The sequence below is a fragment of the Carcharhinus amblyrhynchos genome, chromosome 5, assembly GCF_965287045.1.
Source record: "Carcharhinus amblyrhynchos chromosome 5, sCarAmb.v2.hapA, whole genome shotgun sequence".
Classification (NCBI taxonomy): Eukaryota; Metazoa; Chordata; class Chondrichthyes; order Carcharhiniformes; family Carcharhinidae; genus Carcharhinus; species Carcharhinus amblyrhynchos.
The window spans coordinates 77406902-77425315 of NC_137328.1; the positions used below are offsets into that span (position 1 = coordinate 77406902).

The 18414-nt window shown below is 42.5% G+C and overlaps 1 long non-coding RNA gene across 1 annotated transcript in view; it reads right to left on the reverse strand.

Annotated features, from left to right (window-relative positions):
• Nucleotides 1-4468: 4468 nt before the first annotated feature.
• Nucleotides 4469-18414, reverse strand: part of LOC145343463 (uncharacterized) — a 158081-nt gene continuing 144135 nt past the window's right edge. The window contains exons 2-3 of the long non-coding RNA XR_013886709.1: nucleotides 8873-9023; nucleotides 4469-7428 (exon numbers count right to left, since the gene is read on the reverse strand). This is a non-coding gene — a long non-coding RNA (uncharacterized LOC145343463). The remainder of the gene's footprint in view (nucleotides 7429-8872; nucleotides 9024-18414) is intronic.

Genomic DNA, 18414 nt, shown 5'->3' on the forward strand with positions numbered 1-18414 from the left:
CGTTAGCATGTCATTAGCGAGCACTCTTCCCAGGATTTCCCCCCTCACCGGATATTCAGTGAGCACAAGGTGATGTCACACCAACACCATTTACAAAGTTCCACATAGTCATGAACCTGACACCTTCATCTCCGAGGGGGATTTCGGAGGTGAGCGTTCAGAACCCTCTGTGCTATGCACTGCTCAGGGGACACCGGAGAGGAATCGAGGGACATAGCACTGCCATTCTCACTCTCCACAGGGATGGGGTGTCGGGTGAGTTCAGTGGTTCCCCCAAGCTTGGTGGCATGAACACCCTGCCTGGAGGCTCTGTGGGAGAACAAAGTAAAATTTATTGCCAAACATTCAAAGCAAAATGGTGACCTAAATATGCTGCTGCCTATACACATCCATTCTCACTAAGTGCCTACAGTTTCTTTATCTGAGGAGGGCTGCTGTCATCCCTTCCTGATAAATGTGACTCTGCCGCTGAGTTCCAGCAGCTGTGGAACTACCTGGCCCAGAGGCTCATCATCAGTAAAGGGTTTAGCAGAGTCCTGGGCTCTGGTTTCATGGGATGTCCCTGCCTCTGCCTGCTGTGGACCTTCAGCTGTGAAGTGCTCACCAGTGAGTGACCCAGAAACCTGTCTACGCATTTGACGCACCAAGGTGTGTGTATCTGTGCTGGTAGTGGGTATGGGTGACAGCTGTGATGCCTCCTAAGGGTGGGGTTGGAGAAGTCCCCCTCTGAACTGCTGGAGTCCGGTGGGTCCTGGGGACATGGGGATTGTCTGGCCTGTTCTGCTGGCTAGCCTGTAACAGAAGGGAAATTGAGAGGGAATGTTGATTACTCGCTCGAGGCTGGAGGAATGACAGAGTATGTGGTGTGGATACTCATGTTTCTCTGCAGCCCTCACTTCACTAGCAGTGCAGGCACATTCTTCCTCCTCCCCGGCCAGGTCAAGGTCTCGCTCTTCCCTTATGTGAGGGTTCAGAGCTCGGACATTACTCCAGGTGGCTGCACCTATTGATGCCTGTTGTGGTTAACACAGAGAAGAAGAGTGTAGGTGGGAGTGTTGACATTTAAGATGGTGATGAGGCTTGGATGGGAGCTGGAGTGTGCGGAGAACAGCAGCTACTGAGTGAACATTGTGATTGTGGGAGGGAGGGGGTAACCTGGTCCCTGAGAGAAAGTGTTGGTGTTACGAGGGATGTGAGAGGGGGTCCAGTGAGAGATTGGGGGTTTTTCACTTACCCCTGGCTGAGCAAAGATCATTCATCTTCTTCCGACGCTGCTGCCCCATCCTCTTTTGGAGTGTGTTTGCACTGACCAGGTCTGCCACTGCCCCCAGGTAGGGGTGGTGACCCCACTGGAAGGCTGTCTCCTGGACAGGGGGTAGATTGCCCTACTCCTGCTCTACTCCATCCAGCATCCTGGTGAAGGTCCCCTCCGAAAAGCATGGTGCTGCCTTCTTGGCTGCCCTCTCCTGCAGTTGTTGTGGAAAAAATGCTAGGGAGCTGCTGATATGGAGCTCCCCAGTGGGAGGAAACCAGAACACCCGAAGGAAACCCACACAGACATAGGGAGAATATGCAGATTCCGCACAGACAATGACCCAAGCTGGGAATCAAACCCGGGTCCCTGGTGCTGTGAGGCAGCACTGCCACCCACAGTGCCACTGTGCCACCCCAGGTTAGGTGGATTGGTCATGCTAGTGTCTCAAAGATGTGTGGGTCAAGGGAGTTAACCATGGTAAATGCACAGTGTGACGGAAATGGGTCTAATAAGATACTCTTTTGGAGAGTTGGTGTAGCCTCAATGGGCTGAATGGATTCACTGTAGGTATTCTGTGAAACACAGAAGGTATTTATTAAACAAAAATACTGTACAGAGGCCAACAGCCTATACAACTGCCTAATCCCGCCATGTCTTCTGCCTAAAACAGGGCTTCACTCACTGGAGTGATTACCCACTCTCATCCTAATTGGTGCCCAAGCTAGCTGACCCTCTTCCACTGTGTTGCCCTTAAAGGTACAATCACCATATATTACCACAGTCATTTTTGATCTATGCATGTCCAGTGCTGATGATGTTATTTTTCCTGACCATAATTTTAACTCAATAGCCTGAGCAGGAAGCTACAGTGGCTTGAATGACTCAAAGGGCGCAGTTATGAACTCTGGAAAACATAGGTAGGCTGCAGAAGTGTGCTGTCTTCTGATATGACTCTCACCAATAACCTACAGCAACAAGGACATTCACTGCTGCAAATATTCTGATGACTTTTTACAAGCAGAATCTCACCAAAAAATGGCAAAGTGTCAGGATCTGACTGAAAACCTGTGCTGCTCTGCAGGGGAGCTGGTGAGTTTTCTCTCCGGATCTTATGGCACTTTGTTAAAGAAAAGCAGGGAGTTGTGCATTCATACCGTGATTTTAAAGGACAGGCTTTACCAGCGCCACAGAGGTCACAGCACCATTTTTAAAGGGTGCGGAATCTGCATATTCTCCCTATGTCTGCATGGGTTTCCTTTGGGTGTTCTGGTTTCCTCCCACAATATGAAAGATGTGCTGGTGAGGTGCATTGGCCATACTAAATTTTCCCTCAGTGTACCCAAACAGGTGCTGGAGTGTGGCGGCTAGGGGATTTTCACAGTAACTTAATGCTACAGTGAAATGTAACATGTGACACAGTGTTAATATAAGTCTACTTATGAGACTTATAAATAAACTTAAAAAAAATCTTTGGACTGTGGGAGGAAACCAGACCACCCAGGAGAAACCCACACAGATACAGGGAAAACGTGCAAACTCCACACAGTCACCCGAGGCTGTGATTGAACCCAGAGCCTTGGTGCATTGAGGTAATAGTGCTAACCACTGTGCCACCATAACAATGACTCTGAATGTGCATCATTACAATGACCCTGTTGGTTTTAGACAAGTATACGTGCTATCTTTCCAATAGAGTTGATTAAATGTTGGTAATGTTCAGTTCTGAGAGGATCCAGTTCAGAAATGAAACCTCACTGATTTAATCATCCACCCACATGGTTTTTGACAGGTGAGAAAGGTTAAAATCACCTCCTGAAATGTTTTAGGTCCATAATTTAATCTGTTTTTACCTGGTGTCTTGAAAACTGTTATTCCAATTAAATTGATATCTACAAGAAAAAGGTACAAAAGTCTGAGGTCACGTACCAACTGACTCAAGAACAGTTTCATTCCTGCTGCCGTCAGACTTTTGAATGGACTTACCTTGCATTAAGTTGATCTTTCTCTACTCTGTAACACTACATTCTCTAGTTTCCTTCTCTATGAACGGTATGCTTTGTCTGTTTAGTGCACAAGAAATAATACTTTTCACTGTATGTTAATAGATGTGACAATAATAAATTAATTCAAATCAATAAAAAAGTATAGTAATGTATCGGCATGGAAATTGCAGTAAACCTTCTCACTTTCAGTGGGGAGTTCACTATATTTATGATAATTTGGCAAGAAGAAAACAAAATGTAATTGCTATTCTATCATGTCGCAGAAGTTTTGGACCACGTCTATGAACTTTTGTTATGGGCTTCATTCTTTCGTTAGCATCAGCAAGAATTATACCCACATTTAAAAGCATGCGGAGGTATAGTTGGGTTGCACAAAATCTTCTTAAAAACAGCCACGACCCTTTATCAGCTGTGTTCCATTCCAGTAACTGCAAGCAGCTGCTCCACACTCACAACAAAGAAATGAAAGAAACTGATACTAACTTCATTCTCCATTTGTTTCATGATAATGAAAAAAAGAAACGCTTTCATCTTTTAACAATTCCCAGGAAAACTCCCATGAGGCAATAATACCTGCAGGATGACAGTCAAGGCATTTATAATGTAAATAATTTTCTTTCATTTCGACCATTAAGACGGACAACCATGTTTAAGTGGTCGCCACTTTCTGATATTTAATGTCCTGATGAAAGGCTTTTCATTCTACTAATTAATTTTAATTGAGCCAAAATGACAAATAGCATTATTCCAATTTATGGACAGGCTAGAGGACTACATCATCGTATTAACCAACTAAACCTGTTAAGGATATAACATCGAAATTGCCCCAGGATTAAGTAAATGTGAGGAACCGTAAGTTCTCCGTTTCCCCAAAAGAAATAACGATGCCTAGTTCATATCTTGAAACTGATTAAATTAAAAGCTGATACGAATATTAAAATTTATGATCTTTTAAATGTATGAAAAACCATTTGTTTAATAAAATAATCATTCATGTGCTAAACTGTTGCACTTAGTGAAGCAGACCTCTGAAATTGAAATGATTGAAGTATTCGGTTCAGCGGTAATTGCCAACATAAGTTAGCCGTCAGAGGAAAAAAAAGTCTTTATTTTTTGATTTAATTTATTATTAGTACAAAATTTTAAAATGAAAGGCTCAACCACCATCCACTTCATTCAGATGAAAGGTTGTATTCTGTTTTGTGGGTGGAAATTGCATCGTTAGCACTATTGAAGTGAGAGCTCATAGCCGCTGTGGCCTTTATTTACGATGATGATCTTAGCTTGAGGTGGTAACCAGAAGTAATTTCACTGTATGATGTATAATAATTGTGTTATTGAAGAAGTGAGAACAGCTTGGATAAGTGTTTATGTTGAACAGTTTGTTTGCAAAAATACCAGAAGTACTTGACTTTCAAAATCAATCTAGTTAGACCTTTTCTTTCTTCTGGGAAATTGGAAACATTCTTTAAAGGACATCATCAACATGAAAAACATTTTTGTTTCTCTTCAGACACATTTTGCACGTGTTGTTGTGCTAAAAGTGAAGCACAACATTTCTAGTTTTTAACCTCTCTTTAAAGCAGAAACACATTGAAGCTTGAGATTCACCTTGCCTCTGAATTACGAGGCTTTGAATTCAAGTCCCATTCCGGCACAAAGAAGCAAGGTTGGCATTCCAGTGCAGTACTGAGGGAGTGCTGCACTGTCAGAGGTGCCAGCTTTTGGATGAGATGTTGAACCATGACCCCATTTGGCTGTGATGGAGGACATAAAAGGTCCAAAGGTGCTATTTTGAAGAAGACAAAGAATTCACATGATGCCCTGGCCAATATTTATCCCTCAATCAACCCCACACAAAGGACAGATTTTTTTTGGTCATCACCATATTGCTTTTGGTGGAATTTTGCTTGTGCAAAGTTGCTGTTGCAATAATGACTACACTTCAAAAGTGTGCCATTGGCTGTAGAGTGCTTTGAGACATCTGGTGGTTGTGAAAAGCACTATATAAATGGAAGTTTCTTTTTTCCACAGCATTGCAATCCTTCTGGGATGCAGGCTATGTTAGTAGCTACTCCTGGCACAGCCCAGACAGCTTGCCATCTTGAGAAAGGCACGAACGTAGGTTTATCTCTGGATGGAATAATCCATCATGTGCTGGTGGGCAGGGTTCACACCTGAAAGTGGGTGGATTTCTGACTTCTGCCTCCACCATTGCTGCATGCTGTAGAAAATGGCAATTATCCAATTGATGGTTTAAGAGCAGGCCCTAGCCTTGTGAAGTCATGTTAGTGCTCCCAATCCATGCAGGAAGGCAGGATGTTCAGCAGCCGTAACCATTCTCTGTGACCTGGAAGGTGGTCATGGATACTCATTTAAAGGGGCCACCTGGCATGGGGCAGTGTCAAGTGACACTGCGAATGTATCAAGGTAAAAGCCACAAAGAAGAGTTTTTTTCCCAGGAAGGCTATCATATATTGTTTAAGGTAAGTATTACTATTCTGTAAAATGTGTTTAATTCTGCAGAGATTTTGGGCGCAATCTTATTGGTTGTTCATGCCCCGCAGTAAGGATGGAGAATTTGGTAGCACCGCACACTGCAGTGGGACCAGAAAATCCCACTGACGTGAATAGCCTGAAAATTATGTCCCTTGAGTTGATTGTTACCAGTGACATCCAATCTGATCTTGCATGAGATGTCAAGGTATTAAAATTGATCAGTTGCTTGGTTCTAACAAGTTTTCTTCCATAAATGGCCCAGACAAGGGAGTGAGTGATGAGACAGAGCAGAAGAGGTAGGACTTCCCTGCATTTTAATTATGTAGCCCTCTGTACTCTCCTCAAGGCCGTGCCCACCAGGGGTAAGGCCCTGATGTCATCTGACAGGAGGAAGAGACCTCCCTCTATAAGCTAACTAACCTGGGAAGAGGTGACCACACAACTTAGCAGTGTGGAGTCATGCCTCGAAACTGGAGGCAATTCAGGAAGATGCTGAACAACCTCTTGAGATTGGCAAGGGCGAGTAAGTTCTCACTCTATTATAATGCAAGGAAGTTGGAAAATGTTGGAACTTTGCGAGTACCTCTGGTGTCGATATAACAAAATTAGTCTCTGTAGCCCCTATACCTCTGTGGAGGTGTCATGGTTCCGGTGGGGGTGGTGATGGTGGGATAAGGCCTTAGACTTGAGGAAGGAACATGAGGAATTGGCAGCCAACCATTGTGCAAATCATGCATCCCTCACCTTGGAGGTGTGATAATATTAAGATACCTGAGGGTAATCGTGATTACAAAGTGACACTTCTTCAGGGAAGCGGCCCAAAATTCCCAGAAGAGAAACAGGACAAGAGGTGGTTGGCCCAATCTGGCAATCCTCATGCTGCTAGGGGAGGTTCTGTTGGTGTCCTCCATGGAATGGACCTGCTCTTCATCAGCAGAGGCAAAGTTGGAGGAAGGCACAGGGTTAGTGAAGTTGCAAGGGGCTGAAACCAGATCTAGAACACAAATGGGGAGAGGGTTAAGAGGAGTGTGACTGAGATCTGACATGGCTACATGAATAGTACATGTGTGGTTTATGTTTTCAAAGGCAGGAAAGCTTCCTGGTTGCAAGGTATCTGCCATCACCCACCCTTCAGAGTACATGGTAGTGCCTCTCAGGGTACTTCTGATGGGGCAACAGAAGCTACTCATGTGACTGAGCAGGAGTCTTCTAACATGTTACCAACCTCCAAGGTAAGTGCAGTGCTAGTATCTGAGCTCGTAGCTACAAGTATCAAATCAAGTGATGGGATTTCTTCATTAGTGCTGTATTGGTTCTCTCTCTCTTTCATTTTCTTGGGGCTAGGCGGGGGCAGCTCTTGGGAGTCTAAAAGCAGGAACAGAAGGGGAATTTTACTGTGAAAGAAGGGAGTTGGGTGGGAAACAAAAATTCCATGTCCCATTTGCAATTGCTTTTCGTTCCAGATCGCAGGATAAGAGTGAACTGGGTGTTGAGAATGGGCATGAGGCAGGAACACACCATCATCATCAATGTCTTGGCAACATCAGATCCGATCTCCATCATAGTCATCTCCATGCTGCTGAAAGGCATCCTCTCTAAATGGATCAGGAGATGCAGGTGTCCTTGTCTCCCTGGTTCTGCTCTGTTCCCTTCTATTATGGGACATCTTGTCTGCAAGAGAGGGAGGGCAGAATGTCAGTGGTTGTGTTTGCCAGGTACATTTGCCATTGCTGAATAATTATAGTTGTGGGGAGGTAGTGAGAGGTGAGTGTAAGGATGGTAAAATTGGCAGGTGTGTGAGGTAGATCATCTGGATGTCATAACGTGATGTGTAGGAGATGTCACGTGAAGATACTGACACCCACTTAATATCATTAGACCTCTTGTGGCATTGCTGCCTGGTCCAGAGGTACCAATGTTGGGGACTAACACCCCTGCCTAGCTATTGGCAGTACAGGAGTTTGGCCCCTGTGCTACAATTAAGGAATGAAGCGACAACACCAAATTTGTTTGTTGCCCACCTCCACCAGACCTGGCACTGGCAGTTTGTAAATGGTACCCAATGAATTTCATTATTGGCAGAACCACACACCACTGACAGAGACCTTTCAGCAAATGTGCTGATTCATTAGAAGATCTGTCCAATTAGTCCCATTCTTGTTTCCTCTTTATTTAATTTGGAAGGTGCTCTTTAATGTGTTTCTGTTTCAGGCAGTGTTCCAACAACTTCAACAAATATGTTTTGATGATCCTATTCAAGGATCAAAAATACAGGAAAAACACAAATTGGCCACAGTTTGTTGGATTAGAAAGTACTACGCACCGCATCTAGTTGTTGGGTGTAAAAGGGTGGAGTACTGACCACTTTAGCAGTGGGGTGACCTACATATTAAGTGGAGCCGGGTGGATAAGGTATCCTTATCTTGACTCCATACTGCCCCTGCTGGCTGTCACCTGTTGCAAATGGGCCTCTTTTCACCCGCGACTCCAAAGTTAGGCTCAGATAACTGGACCAACATTGAAATCTCCCATTGCGGGAGGAGACAGATACCAGCAGCTGCTCTAAATGTTTAGATGGAGCACGAGGACCGATTTCTGGCTCTAAAAATGGCCAAAAGGATTTTCAAGGCTGTCTCACAAAATCCGTTTAATATTAGCTTTGAGCAAAAGATAAATCCCAATTTCAAGATCTAGAAATGGAAGAAATGAAGTTGTAAGCAAGACAGAATGTCATGTGGAACATCAATGTACCAAGAACAATAGACATATGAAATAAGTAAGAAAGGCTTCTGAAGCAGACAGCTTTAAAAGATCCAAGTGGAAATTCGAAATAGAGACAATATTGAGACACATATTTTAAAAAGTACCAGCTTTGTAGGGCCTTTTTTAAACTCAATATTCTTAATCACATAAAACTCAATTATAGAAATATTGTTCTCAAACATTAGCTTCCCCTTTCAAATTATGCTCCTTTTAGCATCAGCTAATGAAAGCTGATCAAAGTATGAACCTTAAAGATGCAGGAATGAAAATGTGCAGAGGCTTTACAGTCTTTACAATCACTCCAGAGATAGATCAGTGGAATCATGCAGGAAGATGGTATAAACAGCTGTACCCTTGGGGATTTATTTGTGCAGGCTTCCCTTTGGAGCTATGATGGAAGACCAGTGGAATTTGAACTCTTCAGACTTTTGTAAACTGTCATTTGCTTGAATGATTTTTGAAGCATTTTCCTCCTGCATGTTCCTATTCTCCACGTTAAACATCTGCAACACAAAATTAAATTTGTTTTAATGCTATATTTTGGGACGGGCATGAATATTTGCTCTGTGCAAGATAACTGATATTATTGCTAGCAAAGGGAATGCTTCTATCAAACCATCGTCAGCATCAAACACTCCCAGCGCTTTAAAGCCAGATGCAGATTTAAGCACTTTTGACACTTAGCCCATTCTTCAGCCTCAGAAGAGTAAGCCCTATTGTGTCTGTCTGAATGAACTATCCCCACATAGTCTTTCAGGGTGAAGTTTGCCAGATTATGCCAAAACATCACAATATTTTCTGTGATTGGTTTCTATTATGAACTGGATTGAGGCTGACCTAGCTCATTACTAAATAAGACACATTACTAAAAAAAATTGTTTCAGACCACCACTCCTTTGCAAACTTCTCTAGAGCATAACTAGATCTATGAGAATTTCAAAACGTTTTATTAATTGGGAGCAAATTTAACCATAGTGATTCATCTACCTGCTGTTCTCTGATTTTTGCTTCTGGCAATTTTATTTCATAATAATCCTCATTTGTAGTTCATAGCCCAAGGTATACAATCTGTCAGAGTGTTAGTCACGTGTCAGTTGGGCCAGAAGTGCACAGGGCATCTTGCACTATTTCAAGTGAGGCTATTTCTTGTCAGTCCATCAGCAGAGTAAAGGGTTCATTGTTCATCCAGGCATGTCACATTATCAAATTCTTTGTGCGTAAGGTCACACTTTGATTTACAGCAAACTAGGGCCTTTGTGCAGGACACAAGAAAAAGTATGCTTAATGTAGTTAACTTCCTGTTTGTGTAACTTGTTTAAAGTGCCATTTGTCATAAATCCAGCTGTTATTCCGATTGGATCTGCTCTTCAATCTGCATTTGTGCCTCTCTTTTAGCTACATTGAATGTTCAAGGTGTTTGTGTTCATGCAATACATGCATAAAATACACATAAATAAATGTGAACTTTTCTTCTCTTTTTAGAATTTTCCTCCATACCTACTAGTTGAAGCTGAGACTTGATCCACGTACATGGGGCAGAATTTTATGTTCCTGTTGATGGGTTCACTAGCCAGAGTGGTGTGTGAGGCAGCCTGTAACATTCCTCAGATAGCCTGATGCCTTCAGCTGCCCTACCTCCTCACAATTTTATAATGGGATGGGCGAGGCCTAAGCCAGCCAGACTGCCCTTACTCCAACTGATGCCCTCAATAGAATGAATTGATTAATCATGAGTGGCCACTTCACTGCGATTTTCCACCCTACCTCAATTTTCAGATTGCCTGGAGGAGTTCAGTGACAGGGAGAACCTTGGGAAGTGACTGAGTAAACAGTATAAAGCCTGTGGAAAACTTAACCACTTCTCTCAAATTTATTGCTCATCAGTGAACTCAACGACAGAGATCAATACTAACAGAAAGCTGCCAGGTGCATGTGCCACAGCAAAAGGATTGCTTTGAGAATGTAGCCAGTGTCATGGCGGATGACCCTGATTATACTTCTGTGCTCTTTTTCAGACACAGCAGCCAGTCAGTGGTGAGAATGGCAACTGGCAGCTCAGGTACAGAGGGGGCAATCTTAACTTTGCATCCTGCTGGTCGATGGTTGGGGTGAGCCGGTAAGATTGTGAGAAAGGCAGAAAATTGGGTTTGTACCTAATTTCTTGCCTCACGCAATCTTACCAACATCAGATATCTCACGAGATCAGCCTCGTGCCCTTTTCAGCTGACCTCACTAATCAGTTATCTCAATATTTAAATTCTGTGTAAGTAGAACTAAAATATTACAAGTGAGCTTGGGGCAGAATTGTCCAGGCTCACTTGCCTTCGTGGCTTCGCTGGTGAAGCGAAGATCACATTCGGTTCCCATCAGTGGGGACCTGTCATGATGGCCTCGCTGGCAGTACCAAGGAGATGTGGCCTAAGGCGGCAGGGCTTACTGTGAGGAGGTGGATACTGAAGAGGTCAGGGTCCAAGGGGAGACAGAGTGGGTGACATGTGCACTTTGAAACCGGGATGGTTTGGGGGAGCAACATTGCACAGTTTGCAACCAGTGATAAGCCAGCCCATTGGGTTGAGGGGAGGTGATCAGCCAGCCAGTGGGAGTCAGAGGGAGCTGATCGGCCAGCCTATGCCGTGAGTGGGTGGTCGGCCATGGAGGTCAGCGATAGCTGGGAGGAAGCAGTGACAGAAGCAGAGAAGTCTGCACATGCACAATTGTACCCTCTGCTGTAAGCTGCTGGTTTTTGGGTGGGCTAGGCCCTGCCCCTCCCCTGCTGGTGGGAAACAGATCTTGTTTCATTTTTTCCTCAGAGTATAATAAAATTGGATTTTTAAATCGTCCAAAAGATTGGCATGATTCTTTCCCGTGTTCACGTTTGCCCATTTGGCACTGAGAAATTTTTTGGTACAATCCCTTCAGATACTTTTGTAGACACGGAAGCATATTTTTATGTCCTGGTTGATAAAATATTCAACATATGTCAGGATTACCCCACTCTTTGTAACCATAGATTACAAAAATGTTCCCTTACATCAGTGCCAAACCACTGGAAGTTCTTGTGACTTGTGAAATGTTAGTCAGAATGAAATATACTAGAATGAATTCTATATCATATCTGGAGATACTCATTAGTTTAACACCACAACAGATCTGCACGATTGCAGTTACATATGCAATTCCTGTGCTTCCAACAACATTCTCGAATAGTATTTCATTGCCATCAGCAGAATGAAAGGTGCTCCAACTTGAATATAGACCCTAATGTGCCCCCCAGTCGCGCATCAACAGTGAGGGAACTTTGTGTCAAAACGCAAACAGAAAATTAACTTCCGTGCCTGCTTGACCTTGACATTATTGAGAAAGTTGGAGATGAGCCTATCCCTTGAATCTCATCCACACAGGTGATCAAGAAACCCGAGAACACAATGGTACATGATCACCAAACCAAATCAAACAAAATATTGGGAAAGAAAGTTGACACTGACAATTAATATCAGAGAAAGTGAATGGTACTAAGACTTTGCTAAACTTGACCTTTACACAGACTCCCATCAAATTGAATTTGCATCTGAATCTAGGTATTTTACATTATTCTCCACTCTCACTTCAGTTTTTCATAATGAGGCTCAACTTTGTAGGTATTTCTGCTCATGACTCAGTCGGCATTTTAAAGACTAAAAGGCATGCTGATTATTAGTGGTGATAGTCTTATCTCTGGTTGCCTTGAAAGTGGACTCGAGACACACCTACATACTTAGAGAATGTAACCTCATCTTGAACAAAGACAAGTGCGTGTTCACTGAAAGCAGAATCATATCCTTTAGGTGGTGAAGGAGTATAACCTGACCCATAGAAAGCTGAAGCTATTTCAAATGCTGAGGAACATATAAATGATAGGAAGCCAGGGGTATGCTCAGACTCATCTACTATAGTCACTTCATTCCTGACCTCGTTATGAGATCTGGACCGCTGCATGATCTTTCAAAACAGACCACCAAATGGGAATGGACTAAATCAAACAAACATGCTGAACACCATATCAAATTATGGTTGTCAGCAAGTTGCACTAATACCTATTTTGGCCCTGAGAAAACCACCCAGCTGGTCATGCATACAGGCCAGTTGGCCTAGGTCCAATTCTCATGACAATAGACAAGGCAAGCAACTCATCTATCTTTGTGATAGCAAGCAGATCACTAACAGTCTTGAGCAACTTCATTTGCAGACAGAGACGCAAGTTTTCTCCAGTGCATAGGGTATCTTACACTTTCAACTTTACTTGTATGGAAGTGAGTTTGAACTAATAACCAATTATACACCACCAGTAAGCTTGTTCAAGAATACATAAAAGCATACATAGAAAATAAAAGCAGGAGTGGGCCATTTGGCCCTTCGAGCCTACTTGGCCATTGATTATGGTCATGGCTGATCATCAAATTCAATACCCTGATTCTGCTTTCTCCCCATATCCCTTGATTCCTTTAGCTATATTCCTAGAGCTATATCTAATTCCTTCGCTTCAACTACATCCTGTGGTAGTGAATTCCACAGATTTACCACTATTTAGGTGAAGAAATTCCTCCTCACCTCAGTCCTAAAAGGTTTACCCCTAATCCTCAAACTCTGACTCTTAGATCTGGACTCTCTCACCATTGGAAATATTCTTTCTGAAACTACCCTGTCTAATCCTGTTAGAATTTTATAAGTTTCTATGAGATCCTCTCTCACTCTTCTAAATTCCAATAAATATAATCCTAACCAATTTAGTCTCTCCTCATAGGACAGACCTGCCATCCCAGGAATTAACCTGGTAAACCCTCGCGTACTCACTCTATAGCAAGGATATCCTTCTCAGATAAGGACACCAAAACTGCACACAATACTCCAGGTGTGGCCTCATCAATGCCCTATACAACTGCAGCAAAAGATCCCTATTCCTATACTCAAATCCTCTTGCTATGTTGGTCAACTAACCATTTGCCTTCTTTATTGCCTGAAGGACCTGCATGCTTACTTTCAGTAAGCATGAAGACAATTAGGTCTTGCTGAGTATCCACCTTCCTCAATTTACAGCCATTCGAATAATAATCTGCCTTCCCATTTTTGCTACCAATGTGGATAACCTCACATTAATCACATTATACTGCATCTGCCATGCATATGTCTACTTGCTCAGTCTGTCCAAATCACTAGGAGGCATGCATCATCTTCACAGCTCACCCTCCCATCGAACATTGTATCATCTGCAAATTTGTTCTCTAGTCTAAATTATTAATATATAATATGAACAGTTGGAGTCCTGGGGTACTAGCACAGATCCCTGTGGCACCCCGCGAGTCACTGCCTGACAATTCGAAAAGACTCATTTATTCCAACTCTTTGTTTCCTGTTTGCTAACCAGCTTTCTATTGCTCTCAAGATATTATCTGCAAGCCCATGCACTTTAACTTTACATAGTAATCTGTTATCTGAGACCTTGTTGAAAGCCTACTGAAGTCTAAATAACCACATCCACTGATTCTTCCCGGTCAATTCTATTGGCTACATCCTCAAAGAATTCCAGTAGATTTGTCAAGCATGATTTCCCTTTTGTAAATCCATGCTGACTCTGATTATATCGCAGCTTTCCAAATGTTGTGATATGAAATCCTTGATAATAGACTGCAGCAACTTCCCTACCATCAATGTTAGGCTCACTGATCTATAGTTCCCTGTTTTCTCTCGACTTCCATTTTTGAAAGCAGGCTTAATCCCCCAATCTATAACAACCATTTCAGAATCCAAAGAATTTTGGAAAATGACTGCCTATTTTTAGGGCCACTTCCTTAAGTACTCTGGGATGAAGATTATCAGGTCCTGGAGATTTATCCACCTTAAATCCCATCAACTTCCCCAAAGCCATTAAAACTACTAATACTCATAGAAACCCTACAGTGCAGAAACAGGCCATTCGGTCCATCAAGTCTGCACCAGCCACAATCCCACCCAGACTCTACTCCCATATCCCTGCATATTTACCTGCTAATCCCTCTAACCTATGCATATCACGATGCTAAGGGGCAATTTTAGCATGGCCAACAAACCTAACCTGCACATCTTTGGACTGAGGGAGGAAACCGGAGTACCCGGAGGAAACCCACACAGACACGAGGAGAACGTGCAAACTCCACACAGACGGTGACCTAAGTCGGGAATCGAACTCAGGTCCCTGGAGCTGTGAAGTAGCACTAACCACTGTGCTACCATGCCACCCTGATTTCCTTCAGCTCCTTACCAAAATTTGTGTTTGTCAGAACTTCTAGTACATTATTCATGTCATCCTTTGTGAAGACAGAAGGAAAGTGCAAATTTAGTTCCTCAGCCATTTCTTTGTTCACAGTTATGAATTCCCCCATTTCTGACTGTGTGGGACCTACATTTGTTTTGGCCAATCTTTTTCTCTTTATGTGCCTATAGAAACTTTTTCTATGTCAGTTTCTATGTTCCCCGCTAGCTTACTTTCATGGTCTATTTTTCTTCTTAATCAATCACTTGATCCATCTATTACATTTTCTTGCTAATTTGTATGCTTCTTCTTCAAGTCTAACACCGTCCCTAATTTCCCTTGTAAGCCATGGTTTGGGCACAGCTCCCTTTCCACTCTTGCACCAAACAGAAAAGAACAAGTTTTGAAGTTCATCTATTTGTTCGTTGAATGCCTGCCACTGCCTATCCACTTCCTTTCAATAACATTTCCTAGTCTATCATAGCCCACTCATACCTCATATCATCATAGTTACCTTTATTGGATTCAGGATGCATTAGGGATGGCTTCATAGCTTTGGGAATGCATAGGATGAGGGAACAAAGAGATTTCCCACCATGGAGACTAACATTTCACTAGTAATGTGGTGTCAGCAGCATACTCCCAGGCTCTTGCCAAGCAGCATGGGCAGGGAGCTAAAGCTCCAGACTCTGCAGGGGAATGATGATGATTTACATTGAGGACAGAGTGATACTCCTTTAACCTCAGCAATATGTCTGATTCCAATCTGACAGAGAGCTTTACGCATCCTGCCATCGAATGGGTTACCATAGGGCTCAGAAATGTGGGGTACACAGCGTTAAGTATTACTGGCCTCATCTACGTCAGGGGTCTGGTGTTCACTTCATCTTATAGCTGCGGTGCGCAGCCTGGCAGCACCTCAATAGCCCTTGGCCTCATGATCTCTAGAGAACACTGTTAGATATGTGGGATGTGAGGTTTAATGGAGGGTGGGAACAGGGGGGGGTTCACCCTTCCAGAGATGAAGGTTAGGGGGGTTGGGCTCCTGGGGCAGGGACAGCTGCAACAGCACCTCCTTACTGCGTCACTGATGTGGGAGGGACATAGCACTACCATTCTCACACTCTACAGGGATGAGGTGTCGGGTGAGTGCAGTGGTTCTCCCATGTTTGGTTAGGTGTATTGAAAATGATGTTGTGTAGTTTGTCCATTTAAGGCCTCCATACACCCATATACCAGCAGAGAAATCTAGAAGAATAAATGAATTCATGTTTTAAAAGCACATGCAGTAGTTTGGCTTCTCACTGAATCTTACTGAAACTCACTTGTTTCTTCCCAACAACTTCACAGGCAAAAAAAGTATTAAAGAAATGTTAATTTTTACTTAAAGCACTAACAATAATGAAATTCTAAAGGAATAAGGCAGACTAGGAAAGCTACATTTTCGGGGTTCAGTAAGTTGTTTGGCAGTAATCATGAGAATACATTTAAACCTGAATCCAGCATACTTAACTTTTCCTGAAACTATTAATAAGCGACTAGTGGGCGACTACAGCAAACTCATACCCTTGCATTGATTTCACTGCTGCTTGTACTGGTGTGGTATTTGATCGTAAAATCCTTACAGTGAGGAAGGAAGCTATTCAGCCCATTAAGTCTGTACTGACACTCTCACAGAGTTACAGTGCATCTGTGAAGAAGCAGAGTGACTCAGAACGCAACTTCTGATTTCCACATTTTGGCTGTAGGTATGTGGATTCTGAAAGTTGCCGTTCATTTTATCCCATAATAATGATGTGTGCTGTTAGCTTCAGCGTTACTCTCAGACACATCTGGACTATTGTTTCAGCATGCTTTTTTTTTGTTTAACATCTGAGGTTTTAGAAACAGCTGCCAACTTGAAAACCAGGTGTCAGTATGAGTTTAACACCCTTCTGTGCTTGACATCAGTGGAGGTAAGAAGCTTTAATAGTTCCAGTATGTTGGTAGTTTGATGACATCACCAGGACAATGTGGAAAGCAAGCATTTCCTGCACTATGCTATGGTGAGAAAGAAATATAACACTAAGCTGATAGTGGAAAACATAAACCTGGCTAAAATGGGACCACAATAACAATCCAGTTATGAGTGAAACTGAATATTCTATGGGGGTAGTAACATAACAACACTCAAATCTATTTGCAGAACAAAGTGCCTTTATTTGGCAGGTTATGCTGCTTTAAGGGATTGGAGTTTGTCTTCAGTGCTGGTAGAAGCTGTACCTCTGATGAAACGCATATGTTCTCTTTTTATGCCTGGTGGCACTACTTTCATCTGTCTTAACCACTACTCTAGAAGCTGGCTATCTCTTTGAACCTTGACCTTGAATGTCAGTCTTCTCCTTTAAAGCTCAGCATCAGATGTATCTGTGACCTTGCAACCCATGGTAAATTCTGTGTGCTGATGTTTTGACCTGTAATACTAGAAAGCACCAAATTAAACATGAAATAAAAAATAATTGTCAACCTATACAGTTTGATGCCTTTCAAAATAGGCTGATACATTTCATATGTGTTAGTGTTTGAAATTTGTAAAATATTCTAAATAAGGAATTCAAAACTTGATAAGGTTCTGAATGAGTTACAAGATCCTGATGGCTAATATGTTTTGAGTTAGTTCCCAACCAAGCAAGGAATAGATGTAGATGCAAAAATAATAAGGAATTTCTCCTCCCCAGTAAGTAATTAAAGAGTCTATTCATATCCAAATTGTTAGCTTTCCTCCTGCAGTTAGGTTGATCTTAGATGTTAAAATTATATTAAATCTTAACTGTGGAACTTGTTTTTGAGTAGTTCTGTATTTGTCAGGTTCTTTATTTTCTGCTTCGCATTTTAAACTTACGGCAAATTGCAAAAGAAAACTTCAACAAAATTAAATTTCCCAAGTGAAAAATCAGAGATAACGTTTAATATCTTTCTTTACATTTTCAAGGCTTATCGCTAATTATCAAGTTTAGCAATAGCAGCCTGACCTTTGCTAGTGGTGTGCTCTTCTCCTGTGGAATGGGAGGGAAGTGAGCTGGCAGCATCTAAATGAGTCCCAGCAGTTAAAGTGGCTTTAGGCTTCCTGATGCTGCTGGAGTGAGTTCCCATTGGGGCCCGATGCAACATGAAATCTTCCCGTCTGCTGCTTTATCTTGAGCAAAAGCAGCTAAGCACTGTCTGCAAAATTACCAGAAAGCTGACTGTGATTAAAGCATTTACAAGTGTTCAGTCATACAGGAAGTTCATTGAAAAAGAAAGAACGTGAAAGGGTACTTCAAAATTGCAAACTTTCATTTTTTTTACATTAAAGGCATTGTTTTTCTCATTTTCCAATTGGCAAAATTGATGAATTAATGTTTTGGGTCCTTTGTTGCAATCTAGTTTCTTAAATCTCTTTCTGTTGCTCCTTCCACTCTGATCTACCACATGTGCAAGGATTTATTTATCATTAGGATTGAAACCACTTGCGCCTGCCTCTTCCCTCCCTTTCCTTGTCAACCAAGTCAAACTTCAACCAAATATCTCTGCTGTAGCCAGCCTAAAAATTGTAGCTTCCTCTATTTTTTTCCTCCTATCTCTCCTCATGGCCTCTCTGAGCTCATCTT